The sequence below is a fragment of the Chrysochloris asiatica genome, unplaced genomic scaffold, assembly GCF_000296735.1.
Source record: "Chrysochloris asiatica unplaced genomic scaffold, ChrAsi1.0 scaffold00051, whole genome shotgun sequence".
Taxonomy (NCBI): Eukaryota; Metazoa; Chordata; class Mammalia; order Afrosoricida; family Chrysochloridae; genus Chrysochloris; species Chrysochloris asiatica.
Window position 1 is genome coordinate 14842044 of NW_006408569.1, and position 6224 is coordinate 14848267.

At 42.1% G+C, this 6224-nt stretch overlaps 1 pseudogene; it reads left to right on the forward strand.

The window, feature by feature from the left end:
• Positions 1–732: 732 nt before the first annotated feature.
• LOC102830466 lies at positions 733–1921 on the forward strand (annotated as a pseudogene).
• The last annotated feature ends 4303 nt before the right edge of the window (positions 1922–6224 follow it).

The window sequence follows — 6224 nt, forward strand, 5'->3', positions numbered from 1 at the left end:
TTATCTGGAGTCCTGGTGTGGCACTGTAGGATAAGCACTCGACTGTAAGCACTCGACTGTAAGGTCAGCCTGAACCAAAAGGTTGGTGATACAAACTCACCAGCTGCTCCTAGGAAGCCCTATATAGGGTCTCTATGAGTTGGAACCCACTTAACAGCACTTAACAACAAGAAGAAGTCCTTATCTGAGCTAATATTGGTTCCCTTGAGTTGCTTTTAAATCATGGGGGTCCCATGTGTTACAGAGTAGAACTTTTCCATAGGGTTTTCTTGGCTGTAATCTTTACCATAGCAGATCACCAGGCCTTTCATGCGAGGTACCACTGAGGGAGTTCAAATCCTGAGCCCTTAGGCTAGCACTCAAGCCCAAACTATGCCACCTAAGCAAATTTGCTGCACAAGACCTCTTTAAAGTGCTCAAGAGCAAAGATGTCAGTTTGAGGACTAAGGTGCACATGACCTAAGCCATAGTATTTTCAGTAGCTTCATATGCATGTGCAAGTTGGATAGTGAATAAGGAAGACTGCAGAAGAATTGATGCATTTGAGTTATGATGTTGGAGAAAAATATTAAAAGCATCATAGAAGAACAAAGCAATCTGTGTTTTTAAGAAGTATGGCCAGACTGTGGGCTTTGGACCCTCATGTGAAGGGTATGATCCCTGAACTGGGGTGGGGTAGAGACAGGCTGGTACCCCCTCTGACCCCTGGTCCCACCGGTCTCAGGCACAGATATGGCCCAGAATGTGAAAGACTTAGCGGGACAGCTGCCTGCCAGCTCTCGGGGAGTGACGTGGCGTATGACATCTGTGAGTCCGTGTTCATCGTGGAAGGTGGCCCTCTGGCCATCTTCTTTAATCGAATCGGTTCTGTGAAGCAGGACACCATTCTGGCAGAGGACCTTCACTTCAGGATGCCCTGATTCCAGTACCCCATCATCTATGATATCCGGCCCATACCCCGAAAAATCTCCTCCCCTACAGGCGTTAAAGATCTGTGGCTGGTGAACATCTCCTTGCGAGTACTTTCTCGACCCAATGCCATGGAACTTCCCAGCATGTACCAGCCAGCACCTCGGGCTAGACTAAGAGGAGCGAGTGTTGACATCCATCCTCAGTGAGGTGCTCAGGAGTGTGGAGGCCAAGTTCATGCCTCACAGCTGATCATTCAGAGGGCTCAGGTGTCCCTGTTAATCCAACAGGAGCTGACAGAGAGGGCTAAGGACTTTACCCTCATCCTGGATGATGTAGCCATCACAGAGCTGAACTTTAGCAAAAGGCAAACAAGTGACCCAGCAAGAGGCCCAGAGGGCCCAGTTCTTGGTGAAAAAGGCAAAGCTGGAACAGCGGTAAAAGACAGTGCAGGCTGAGGGTGAGGCACAGGCTGCCAAGATGCTTGTAGAAGCACTAAGCAAGAACCCTGGCTACATCAAAGTGTGCAAAATCCAGGCCACCCAGAACATCTCCAAGAGGGTCACCTCACAGAATTGTATCTATCTCACTGCTGACAATCTTGTGTTAAACCTCCAGGATGGGCAGAGATGAGGGCAAGAAGAGAGAGAGAGCAGCTGAGGACTCTAGTCTCCTGGAAAGAAAAAGACTGAGTGCTGGCGGCCAGGAGGCAGGCTTGCAGAATGTACCCTTTGGTTGTTTAAATTATTATATATTCCTGAGTGTTTTTGTGTACAACACCCCCCCCCCAAAAAAAAAAAAACACAGGGACTAGAAGCAAATATTGTTGAATGATGATGCATGGATGAAACTATAATCATTGCAATGAAACAAAATACGATAGGATGAGTGTAAAATCGATGTTCTCCCATGCAAACTATCACTAAATTCACAATAAAAACTTAAAAAAAAAACCCTCCAGGACAAAAGTTTCACTTGAAGAAGCGACAGCTTCATCAAGACTAAAAAATGAGCCTGGTGACAGAGAACTTTACTGCATGAGAGGAAGTGGATCTATTGCTCACCTGGTTTTCAAGGAGTCGGCCAGGGGTCCAACACACTCCTAGCTAGTCCCAGTATCATGTGATGGTTCCCTCTCTCCTCCCAACCCCTCTTAGATTAATGGAAGATTGACCCTTTTTCAAGGAAAAGACTTTCCTCTTCTCCAGGGGTGTTTGAATAGGGTGTGATTTCTCAGTGATTTGCTACAGTGATATTTTCCTCCCTCAAGGTTGGGAGGAGATAACCACCATCCCAGGAATTCTCAATAATTTTTTATTACTTAAAGTGAAAAAAAAAAAAAAAAAGTACAGCCAGAATGATCTTTACAATCCAGGATGGCAAGACTTTTTCTCTCATACGTTGGACATATTATCTGGAGGGACCAGTCCCTGGAGAAGGACTTCAGGTTTTGTAAAGTGGAAGGTCAGCGAAAAAGAGGAAGAGCCCCAACCCCCAACAAGATGAATTGGCACAGTGGCAGCAGTAATGGGCTCAAGCTTCACAAAGATTTTGAGGCTGGCACAGGAACAGATAGTGGTTGGTTCTGTTGTAATCAGGTTGCTATGAGTGATAATCGAATCAATGGCACCTAACAACAACAACTAATGCCTTCATTCATAAGCTAGACACCCACCAGGACCTCTGAGGAATGGGTTCAGAGAGGAGATTAGATAGCTTCAAGATCTTTGCTGGATTGCAGCCTTTCTTGTCCTTTCCTTTCTCTTTGACTGCCTGCCCTCTGGTGGAGGTGCTAATGTGTAGCAGGAGGCTGGGAAAAAAGAACCAGAGTCAGCACTGACTGAGACAGATTGTTGTTGGTTTGTGCAGTTGAGCTGGTTCGGACTCATAGCGACCCTATCTAGGCACCACCCTCACAATCGTTGTTACATTGGAGCCTGTGTCTTATCTCTTCATTAATAATACCAAATTTGTCTCTATCTCTATTGTATTAAAATAACTGGACATATTTACACCAACGGTGGAGGTCATGTTTGCAACTGTCTGATTTACAAGAAATCATATTGACAAAATTCACTTTGGGAGCTCTTACAGTCCTGACGTGGCGCTGTGGATTAATGCACTGGGCTGCAAAGTCAGTTTGAACTGCAAGGTTGGTGATTGAAGCTCACCAGTTGCTCCTCAGAAACCCTATCCAGGGTCGCTATAGGTCGGAACCAACTCAACAGCACTAACAGCAACAGCTGTGGCACTGTCCTCATTCCTTAGTAAAAGAAATACCACAGATGGCGGTCGGGAGGCAGACTTGCAGAATGTGCCCTGTGGTGGGGTAAATTATTATATATTCCTTTTGTTGTGAAGTGCCGTCGAGTCGGTTCCGACCCGTAGCGACCCTATATAGGGTTTCCAAGGAGACGCTGGTAAGCTTGAACTGCCAACCTTGCTGTTCAAATGGCTTTGCAGTCTGGCGCATTAACCCACAGCACCATACCAGGACTCCATATAGGCCTGAGTGTTTTTAAAAAAAAAAAAAAAAAAAAAGCTAAAGTGAATAAAGAGAAACACTGGTACATGGGAGGGGACTGTAATCATTGTAATGAAACAAGGTATATAATTTGCGTAAAACTGATGATCTGCGCTGTACACTTTTACTCAATCCACAATAAAAACCTTTAAAAAAAAAAAAAAGAAGAAGAAGAAGAAAGACATACCACAAGTAGAAGGCTTTAAAGAATAGACATGTATTTTCCCACAATTCTGGAGACTAAAAGTCCAAATCAGGATCTCAGCCACGACAATCCCTTCTTTGTAGGTAGTCCCAAGCATTCCTAGGTTTGTTGGCCTGTAGATAATCCACACATATGTATCCGTCTTCCCTAGTGTTTTCATATCTCTGTGTCTAATCTGTTCTTTATATAACTCAGACACGATTAAATTTAGAACCCGTCCTAATAGAGTATGGCCTAATTAACATAACAAAGAAAGTTCTATTTCCAAACAGGATTGCATCCACAATTATAGGCATTAGGATTTCAACACATATGGGGCGGGAGGGAGGGTACAGTTCAATCCATAACAGGCACCTTGGTGTTTTGTTGTTTTCTCTCTCTCACCTTGTGAGGCCCATCACTTTGAACACAAAGAAGAAATTAAAAGCCACAACAATTCACTCTAAAGATAAATAAACTCCTAGTTTCATATCACCAAGAGCATATTTTTAAATGAGAACTTTTATAGTGAGATGGAAAACCAATTTGAAAAGGACACCCGTGTGAGGGCCAGTTGGACAGACAGCCTCTTTCAAGGGCAAATGAAAGTGAAGTGCAATGTGAAGAATGTTCTGTGAAAGATCAGGAGATTCGTGCTCTTTCATGGGTAGTTGAAATTAAAGTCCAGTTCAAAAGGGACATTTGGCAGTTAATCAGGAGATGTGAGAGATATGAATTCAGATTTCTTGGCTAGAGAAAATGGTGCTTTTAAATTTGAGCTTCAAATCATTATGCCAAAGAATCTACACCAGTTCTATGCCTGGAATCTGAAAGTGGTGCCTAAATGTTCCAACAAAAGGGTCAAGTCGGCGCCATTACCAAGCCCCCAAAGGTGCTAGAATCATTATTAAAGCATTATTAAAGGAGCAGCATCCCAAACCCCTATATCAAAGTAATCATAGGGCTTAACTTACATATTTCAATGGATTGCAGTAGAGTGAAATTAGTATTTAACTCCTGAAACGAAGGGTCCCCTCAAACTATCCCTTCATATTTAAAATGCCTGAAATACCCAATGAGTGTCTTTTCCCTCCATGGCTATTAATAAATCTCAAGCACAGATGCTTCAAATTCTTGGCATTGGTTTGTGATAGAACTGCTTGTCACATAGGCAACACTATGTAACATATTCCTGAGAGGTTAGCAACAGGGATTTACTTAAACATGCCCCAGAGTTTAGCAATAAATGTGACCTCTAAAGAAACTTGTTACAAAGTCAAAAATTATTATAGCTCTGCATTAATTATTTCAACTATAGAAAATTATTTCAACTCCCATATTCATGTTTTTATTATTTCTATTAAACTTTAGTTAATAATACATAGCTATTCTCCTGCAAAGCACTGGTGTCTCGTAGAGTCTCCTTTCCTGACCTTTACTCATATAATAAAGGCTTATAGAATCCTGGCATATCACTATAGGAGAAGCAGTAGACTGCTAACCACAAGATCAGCAGTTCAAATCCACCAGAGGCTCTGCTGGAGAAAGGTGAGGCGTTTTGCTCTTGTAAAGATTTACAGCCTTGGGAACCCTATACAGAGTCACAGTTGAGAGAAATAAATTCTCAAGATGGTCCATCTTCAAGAATAAGGGGTCCAGAAAATTGCTAGATCAGACATAGATTATTGATTAACATAGCAACAGTGGCCTATGCATCTGGGGTATGTGAGCGGGATGAACTGGGGGAGGTAGAATTCCTCAGTGGTGATGGTGAATTTCTTATGAGTCGTCTTAGTTAGAATTTAGCAGGTGACTACATAACTATCTTAGCTTTTATTCTGTCTCAGGTTTACATGAAACGTGCACAAACCATTTAACCCTGTTACATATGAAATATCTGTATCACAAGTAGAGATCAAAAGAAATAAAAGTGAATGCATTAATTTTTTTAAAAATGACTTTTTTTCAATGACTAGCAACTTTAAATTAGAATGCTACCATCAAGGGAAAGTAGGCGACTTCCAAGAAGATTGTTAACCCCATAGTACTCAGTCAATGAGAAACAGCGGAAGGGACTTTCTCAAGCTAGGAGAACAAAATTCTTTGCAAAATGGACACGCAGGCTTTCTGCCCGTGTCTTCTGGGTTTGGTGTCCGATATTACAAAACTGAATTTTAAAAAAGCCTCACTCTTACAAAGTATGAATATTCCTGAACACTTGATTGTGCTCATGAGGGATCTGTACATGGACCAAGAGGCAGTTGTTCGAACAGAACATGGGAACACTGAATGGTTTAAAATTACGAAAGGTGTACAACAGGGTTTTATTCTTTCACCATACTTATTCAACCTGTATGCTGAGAAAATCGTCCAAGAAGCTGGGTTATATGAAGAAAAACGTGGCATCAGGATTGGAGGAAGACTCATTAACCACCTGCGAAATGCAGATGATACAACTTTGCTTGCTGAAAGTGAGGAAGACTTAAAATATTTACTGATGAAGATCAAAGAGCATAGCCTTCAGTATGGATTACATCTCAATGTAAAGAAAACAAAAATCCTCACCACTGGACCAATAAACAACATTCTTATCAATGGAGAAAAGAT